Source organism: Oncorhynchus clarkii, chromosome 10 (genome assembly GCF_045791955.1).
Source record: "Oncorhynchus clarkii lewisi isolate Uvic-CL-2024 chromosome 10, UVic_Ocla_1.0, whole genome shotgun sequence".
Lineage (NCBI taxonomy): Eukaryota > Metazoa > Chordata > Actinopteri > Salmoniformes > Salmonidae > Oncorhynchus > Oncorhynchus clarkii.
In genome coordinates, this window is record NC_092156.1 from 27,694,577 (window position 1) to 27,704,288 (window position 9,712).

Below are 9,712 nucleotides of genomic sequence, written 5' to 3' on the forward strand. Positions count from 1 at the left end.
TTTCTGGTCGCATAGTTGCATAACAATCAGAACTGACTAATAATTACCATGCTCTCCATATTAATGTACCCTTGAAAAGGTTCCATTGAAAAGGGAACCAAGGGTTCTCTCCTCTGACTGACTGGCACAGTATGTCTGACCCTCCCAATGCCCTGCTTCTACTCACACTGGGCCTACATGTGAGCCCCTGTTGCTGAATAAGAGTCCTGACACAACTGAGGAACAGCAGGTCTCCCCCCCTGACCATGGATGCAGCACCCTTCCTCCCACCCTTCCTCCACACCAGCTGTTGTTTTGAAGGCTGGGATAAAGGCCTGCAGGTCAAGACCCAATCAGGACCCATACAATACCCATACATATAGGAACCATACAAGATCCATACATACAGGACCCATACAAGACCCACACATACAGGACCCATACAAGCAGTGTACAAAACATTAGGAACACCTGCTCTGTCCATGACATAGACTGACCAGGTGAATCCAGATGAAAGCTATGATCCCTTATTGATGTCACCGGTTAAATCCACTTCAATCAGTGTAGATGAAGGGGAAGAGACAGGTTAACAAAGTATTTTTAAAACTTGAGACAATTGAGACATGGGTTGTGTATGTGCCATTCATAGGGGGAATGGGCAAGGCAAAATACTTAAGTGCCGTTGAACAGGGTATGGTAGTAGGTGCCAGGCGCACTGGTTTGAGTGTGTCAAGAACTGCAACGCTGCTGTGTTTTTCATGCTCAACATTTTATCAAGAATTGCCCACCACCCAATAAATAGAACAATAAGTTTAACAATTTGCACCACAGTTTTTTAAATTACCCTTTAAACTACTACTACTAGTTTGATTGTTGTAGCCATCAATTGTCCAAGTAACAATCACACATTTAGCTAACTTTTTTCATTTCAAACTTCACATTCCTCTAGTATAGGCTAGAGCGATATCAGCAAAATGCCTGCGATAAGTGGTCGGTACGGCAGGTGTCGATAATTTTCGGTTTATCATCCCAGCTTAATAGGACCAGCACAACCTGAATGTGGGCTTTGTCCCCCATCGCAAGGATTGGCGATAAGGTGTCTGGTCTGTGTCTGGCAAGTGGTGACCCATCACCACCCATGACCCATGACCCATGAACCCAAACAGCCACAAAGGCTACTTGTCCCCAGAAGCCATTTCAAAGGCCATGTCAGTGGACTGGAGAACCTTGACCTCACTTTAAGATTGCGATGGTCGGAATTTGTTGAGTAGGAGTTGGCTTATTCTCTATAATGCACAGGATATGCAAATGTTTTTGAATTCAAGAACAACATAATATATATGCCATTTAGCAGATGCTTTTATCCAAAGCAACTTATAGTCATGCGTGCATTTTACGTACGGGTGGTCCCGGGAATCAAAACCACTATCCTGGCATTGCAAACACCATGCATTACAACTGAGCTAGATAGGACCATATTATTAGTGTAAAGTAACTTGTAAATTAGCTTTGCTTCACAAAAAAGGTGAGGCTAATGGTGAACTTCATCTTCCTATGTGGCCCAGTCAGACCAATGGGAGGCTTGCAGTGACAACCGCCGCACATTGTGACTGGGGGGTAGCGGTGAGCAGGAAGTATCCAACTGACTCATCAGATGAGCCCACCAGGAGCCCTCACAATGGAACAGGCAGGGGACAGAGGCTCCCTGAGGGAACTAGTGCATGTAATGAGGTCATCTTCCTGCTAACACAGCATCTCACATTCAACATTGACTACGTTTACATGAACACCAATATCCCGTTATTATTCAGGATACTCAAGTTTTCTTTTTTGAGTTTCCTTTTTTTGAGTTGATGCATATAAACATCATAAAGCTTGTATCCCGGTTATGAGAAATCCGGGGAAGATGCCTGGAATATGCTGATTTAAGACGGGATACTGTGGCATGTAAACATCTTATCCCGTTTACGTTTTTTTTATGGTCTGTGCGGGTTCAGTTTCGCATATCATAGGTGTTGTGTGATGATGTTTTCATCTGATTGTCAAACAAATCACTTCAAAAAGTAGGCTACCTGTGCAGTTCAGTCCACCATAATAATTCCATAATAATTAAGCCTACTATTATTAATTTACTATCATTTAAATTAAGTTTCTGCTTATAATGTCCTACATTTGGTAGGCCATATAATAATTTCTGACATTTGGTAGGCCATATAATAATTTCTGACATTTGGTAGGCCATATAATAATTTCTGACATTTGGTAGGCCATATTATAATTTCCTACATTTGGTAGGCCATATAATAATTTCTGACATTTGGTAGGCCGTATTATAATTTTCTACATTTGGTAGGCCATATAATAATTTCTGACATTTGGTAGGCCATATAATCATTTCTGACATTTGGTTGGCCATATAATCATTTCTGACATTTGGTAGGCCATTTGTAAACTATAGTTTACTGCAGCTTTTCTTCTGTCGTAACTTGATGCCCCAGAAGACTAATTAAAGTAGTGTTCACCAGAATAATGTCTTAATCTAGTTAACACTGGTAAATGTGTCTGTTTCGTTTAGGGACTGGGGAGAAAACGCAATAACAGTGGAAAGATTGGTCCTGTGCAAAATGTTCAAATGTCATCTGCTTGACCGGTTTTAATGAAATGAAAAGCTGAGAAAATTACAAAATACATTTCTGATTTAGTTCATCTTGGGTGCATATGTTATGTTGTTGAAATACTGTCTACTTGCATAACAGTGTCAAAGATAACAGATTAAACGCACATTCACATTTTCTCAAGACTTGCTGAATGAAAGAAATCATATTTCCCCACTCCTGTTCTCAAGACAAAAATGAGCATTTGTATAATTTCACTGCAAGAACAGCAGGAGTTACTATTATGGTACATACAGGTTATGGGCCTTCAGTCAGTGTTCATATTTCAGTTACTATTCCAATTTACCCATATACTGAAATTAGGAATATTCTGTTTATCACAGATACAGAGATACTCATGAGCGGGACATCAAAGTTGCATGTAAACAGTTTATCCAGAATAAGACCTTAACCGGGATATGAGCTACTATCCGGAATACTGTGAGCATGTAAAAGTGGTCATTGAATGATTGGGAAAAGGCTGATGACAAAAGACTGACCGACAGTTGAAGTCGGAAGATTACATACACCTTAACAAAATACATTTAAACTCAGTTTTTCACAATTCCTGATATTTAATGATAGTAAAACGTCCCTGTCATAGGTCAGTTAGGATCACCACTTTATTTTAAGAATGTGAAATGTCAGAATAATAGTAGAGAGAATGATTTAGTTCAGCTTTTATTTCTTTCATCACATTCCCAGTGGGTCAGAAGATTACATACACTCAATTAGTATTTGGTAGCATTGCCTTTAAATTGTTTAACCTGGGTCAAAAGTTTTGGGTAGCCTTCCACAAGCTTCCCACAATAAGTTGGGTGAATGTTGGCCCATTCCTCCTGACAGAGCTGGTGTAACTGAGTCAGGTTTGTAGGCCTCCTTGCTCGCACACGGTTTTTCAGTTCTACCCACACATTTTCTATAGGATTGAGGTCAGGGCTTTGTGATGGCCACTCGTATACCTTGACTTTGTTGTCCTTAAGCCATCTTGCCACAACTTTGGAAGTATGCTTGGGGTCATTGTCCACTTGGAAGACCCATTTGCGACCAAGCATTAACTTCCTGACCAATGTCTTGAGATGTTGCTTCAACATATCCACATAATTGTCCTACCTCATGATGCCATCTATTTTGTGAAGTGCACCAGTCCCTCCTCCAGCAAAGCACCCCCACAACATGATGCTGCCACCCCCGTGCTTCACGGTTAGGATGGTGTTCTTCGGCTTGCAAGCCTCCCCCTTTTTCCTCCAAACATAACGATGGTCATTATGGCTGAACAGTTCTATTTTTGTATCATCAGACTAGAGGACATTTCTCCAAAAAGTATGATCTTTGTCCCCATCTGCAGTTGCAAACCGTAGTCTGGCTTTTTTATGGCAGTTTTGGAGCAGTGGCTTCTTCCTTGCAAATCGGCCTTTCAGGTTATGTCGATATAGGACTCGTTTTACTATGGATATAAATACTGTTGTACCTGTTTCCTCCAGCATCTTCACAAGGTCCTTTGCTGTTGTTCTGGGATTGATTTGCACTTTTCACACCAAAGTACGTTCATCTCTAGGAGATGAGCGGTATGACGGTTGCGTGGTCCCATGGTGTTTATATTTGCGTGCTATTGTTTGTACAGATGAACGTGGTACCTTCAGGCATTTGGAAATTGCTCCCAAGGATGAACCAGACTTGAATTTCTTTCTGCAGTCTTGGCTGATTTCTTTAGATTTTCCCATTATGTCAAGCAAAGAGGCACTGAGTTTGAAGGTAGGCCTTGAAATACATCCACAGGTACACCTCCAATTGACTCAAATGATGTCAATTAGACTGTCAGAAGCTTCTAAAGCCATGACATCATTTTCTGGAATTTTCCAAGCTGTTTAAAAGGCACAGTCAACTTAGTGTATGTAAACTTCTAAACCCACTGGAATTGTGATACAGTGAATTATAAGTGAAATAATCTGTCTGTCAACAATTGCTGGAAAAATGATGTGTCATGCACAAAGTAGGTGTCCTAACCGACTTGCTAAAACTATAGTTTGATAGCAAAAAATTTGTGGAGTGGTTGAAAAACAAGTTTTAATGACTCCAGCCCAAGTGTATGTAAACTTTCGACCTCAACTGTATGTGACAGGGTCTATAGGAAATCACGGACTACAAAAAGAAAAGCAGTCACGTCACGGACACCGTCACGCTTCCAGACAAACTAAACACCTTTGCCCACTGAGGATAATACAGTGCCGGCCCGCTAACAAGGACTGCGCCCCCTTCTCCGTGGCCGACGTGAGTAAAACATTTAAACGTATTAACCCTCGTAAGGCTGCTGTCCTAGACGGCATCCATAGCCGTGTCCTCAGAGCATGCGCAGACCAGCTGGCTGGTGTGTTTATGAACATATTCAATCGCTCCCTATCCCAGTCTGCTGTCCCCACATGCTTCAAGATGGCCACCATTTTTCCTGTACCCAAGAAGGCAAAGGTAACTGAACTAAATTACTACCGCCCCATAGCACTCACTTCTGTCATCATGAAGTGCTTTGAGAGACTAGTCAAGGATCATATCACCTCCACCTTACTGGCCACACTAGACCCACTTCAGTTTGCATACCCCCCCAACAGGTCCACAGACGATGCAATCGCCATCACACTTCACACTGCCCTATCCCATCTGGACAAGAGGAATACCTATGTAAGAATTAATTTTGTTTGAAAAATTACTTGTGTCATGCACAAAGTAGATGTCCTAACCGACTTGCTAAAACTATAGTTTGTTAACAAGACATTTGTGGAGTGGTTGAAAAATGAGTTTTAATGACTCCAACTTAAGTGTATGAAAACTTCCAACTTCAACTGTATACATTAAGATTTTTGAAGTAAAACATTTGCCATGCTCACATTGTGATTTAATTTGTTCAAAGTCCACATATCATAATTACTACAGAAGTAAACTTATTTTCAAACTGTACGTTTATTTGCGTCTAAGGCCTACTACAAACGGACCTTCTTCCATAGAGCTGGAGAATTCTATGTTCATTTGGGAATAAACAATAATCAAGCTAAGGCCAGGCTTGAAAAATGTAAGAATACATTTCGGACAGAAATAAAAATAGGCCAAAAAGGCTCTGTGGAAAAGCACGATATCCAGATATGATAAATGTGTTAATTAAATCTGTCTCCAGTCTGTAATAATCTAATCTATCCGTTATTGCGAAATCCGCAAGAGGGTGAATTACAAACCAAGTATTTACTTGGGCCATAGTTCAAATCTGTTTCCTCTCAACACTAGGCATCTGTAGCATCTAAACAGAGGACCTTGATACTGCTTTGGTTCCAGACACCCTCCTGGAGTGGAGGTAAGGGGCACTTTCCAGATATTCAAATGTTGCGCAGGCTTGCACAGAATATCAAATCTTTACATTGCCTGGAGAGGTGTTTAACGTCCCAGGAACCACATCAATATGATGTAACGATCTTGAAAGGATCTTGGTCTTGTACGCAGATCAACAGTACAGAATGTGTGTATCTGGAACACACCCAAGACACCCTGTTGAATCCTCCTCAGAAGGCATTTAGCTGCAGACACTTCAGCAGTGTGTTAAACAGTTCAGTGGACACACCTGTTCTGTTCGCCTGGCTGTGCCTCTGATAGCACTGGTTCACTCTCAGAACAGATCAAACCTGTAATTTACTCATTCTTTCTCTCCCCCCTTTTACTTTGTTTCAGGGTTGTGGGAGGTACAGATTATGCAGAAACTCACTTCCTGAGGAAATGTCTCGGGTGCTGACAGGCTACGTTTCTGCAAAGACTGTTATGCTAATCTGGTCTTGTTAAATGCTGCAGAATGTCTGTGGTGGACTGGGGAAATGCACCATGAAACTCAATAGGTCCAGGCAGGAAGAATAGGGATACAGTAGAGGAAGCAAACATGGCATGTTTTTTATTCCCCCACCCCCCACCACCCCGCACATTCTAGCCCGCACTGACCCAGCCAAGGGGGGCAACATCTTGTTTTCAGAGGGGGTTTCGTCCCTGCCCAATTTTACAGCTGGATGGAGAACATCAATGGGGCCAGTGAGGCTGGGGCCAGACAATAGACAGGGAGCCAAGCCGGCACGCCAACCCAGGATTTCCTGGCTTAAGGCACAAAAAAAAGTTAGACTCCGCCGCACAATAAAGAATGAAACTCTTGTATTTTCAGAAATCGAGGTTGTGTAATCTATGAGCCCAGATCACAATTCAGAAATCCATTGCAAAGCAATGACGGACGTTAGTGATGATGTAGTATTGCTGTGTATGTTGGTGGAGATGGATGACCTATCAGGTGTATTCATAAGCTGCGATGGCGAGTTAATGGAACTGTCCTCTGCAGCAGCACTGCCACCAAACACAACAGGACTTAAAAAGGCAAATAGAGACGTGGGGGTGGGCACTTCAAACGCGGCCGCCTCAAGATCAAACACAGCCTAACGGCAACCCTAGAAAATCCTGTCCACAGAGCTCTTTTCATCGGTTCTTAACTTGCATGGAAGCTGTCAGGACCAGTTAATGGGTTGATGCTGACTTCCAGCCAGTCTGCCATCCCAACCGTCCCCCGTTCCTTTTCCCCCTAGAACTTTCGGAAGTCTGGAGTTTTTGGAGGGCTTTTTTCCAGGAGTGTCTACTGCCAGGCTTTCCCCCAGATTAACCTTCAGTTTCAAAGACACCCCCAGCTGTACCCCTTTGTGTGGTGGGATACCCTTGTATTCATGTGTGGACTCATTCATCCAGTCAGTCACTGAGCTGTGCTCTGCTCTATCAGCTGCCAAAGCCTCCTTTAACAGACCCATTGGTGACCCCTTATGATGCAGACCCCAGGATCACGAGCAGTTTGGAAGATTCTGCGAATCTTTAAAAAAATCACGAGACTTCTTTATATATAAACCATCAAAAGCTTAAAAGCAAGATGCCGGAGGCAAGTTGCAGATGACACCTGGTAGATGGTGGTAGAGAATTTATTTAAACTTTGAATCTGTACTCCTTGCCAATAATCAGTGTGTTGTTTTTTCAGAGCTGTGGTTAAACATAATTTTCAGTCGTTTGAGTTTTGGTTCAAAACACTTGACTACTGTCACAAGACTAGAAGAATTCTAGAAGGTAACTTTTCACTCTCACCCCTTTATCTGATGTTTGACTTTCTTCCTCAATCCCTCAAAGATCCTGTGATGCTTCTGAGTAACGGTCGATTGGGGATGCCCTCATCCTTCCTGCCCATCCCTTCCTCCACCCATTCATCCCCTTCTTTCTTCTTTCTCCCCCTTGCAGGGGACATAAGCCTCTTATGGGGCAGCCTTGCCAGGGTTGAGGGGCTGGGGATGGAGTGTGGCTGTTTTTGTGCTCCGGCCAGGCCTATTGGTGGCTGAGGGAGGGCCTTCAGGCTGTGTGGCCGGCCTCCACTCCTTCAGAGAGGGCCAACAGTGCTACCTTTGTACGGCAGAAACAGGAGAAGTCACTGATTACAAGCAGCAAAGGGGAAAAGATCCCTTCCTTCTTAAACCCCTACGATGGCAGCTAAGAAGCCTGACATGGTCTATTGTTCCACCTTATTTAAAACACAAAAGCTTCTTGAGCTCAACATGATGGTGGAAGGTAGGTGGTAGGTCTTAACTAATGTGAGGTAGTGAGTTCATTGCATTCTAGGACATATTAAAGATTATTATTGGGATGTGTCTACATTAATCCAAAGGAGTTTCTGTATGGCATGAACTTCACTTTCAAGTACTGCTGTGAACCACAACACGTAGGATACCTAAAGCAGTGTAAGGCAGAAATCCTTCACCAGCTCTCAGAGAAATGTGCTGTTCCATATAGAGGAAGAAGCCCCTCATACCCAGGCAGGGATAAAGGGACTATCCAATAGATTGTACCTCCGCTGACCGGCCTGCTCCAGTTCAGGGTATAAGGCAGTGATCCGTGCCTCCTAAATGCCCTAGGAACTGCCAAACAGAGGTGTTGGATTCGGAAAGCGGCTCATTTCACTGCTGCTGTGTACAAGCTTCTCTCTTCTAAGCCCGACCAACAGGCTCTGAAAGAGGTCATTGTGCTAGGCTTGAGCCCCACTCTTTTCTCTCTTCTCCTCATGGCCACGCTGGTTACATTAGCTCCCGTTTAGCCCTCCACGGCTGCCTGCGATCTGCTTCGCATTCAGCCGATCAAAGCCAAAGGCCCTGTAATGCAATAATGTGTGTCCACAGGGGGAATGGTGCTCTGGGAAAGTGCAATAGGTTAGAATATCAATAAGATGTGCCTGTGACCGTAACCGCTCACCTGTTGTCTGGTCGGGTTCTGGTCAGGGTCCTGGTCTCATGGAAGCACTCTCAGGTTCCCTGGACACGTAAAACACTCACAGTTCAACAACGACGGCCATCTGGCAGCTGGGCCATGCAGGTTTTTAGGTGGAAACCTTTAGGTTTGGAGAAAACCTTTTTAAAATCACATGCTGTGTTTTAAGGTCTTGAATATGTTTAAGTTTACCCTGATTGGATTGTTTTATTTAATATATGCCACCTTCCCTCTCATTGCAGAGATCTCTTGCAATGTAGTCTACATATTCCTGCCAGAAATAGGTGAGTTACAATGTAAAGCCCTTTAATGCCCTTGCAAAAGTGCCACATAAATCAAATGAATGATACGTTTCCCCTTGTAACCATTCTAAGCCAATTCTTCCTCGGAGAATAGACCTCCTATTCTAACTCGACACCCTCGACAATCTGTACGATTGGCAGGGAGGAAACAGAAAGCGGAAGCATTTGGATGAGCCAGCTTTCTCTCTCCAGTCTTAAACCAGATAGTGTGGCGATACCATGCCTATCATGTGACAGGGGTTCCTAACAGGTGGCTGTCTGAGCTGCCTGTTCACAGGTTGTACCACTTATTCCCAGCCTGCCTGAGGTAGATTAAGTGTGTCCATCTGTCAGAAGAATTAGGGATAATCCGCAGGAATTTTCAGATTGTGAGGGATGGCAATAGGAGGTGAAGAGGGAAGAGGAGGGAGTAGCGGGAAGGGGGATTGTCAGAGGGGTGGGGGAGCTGGAGAGGAACTTTCACTGGGGTGT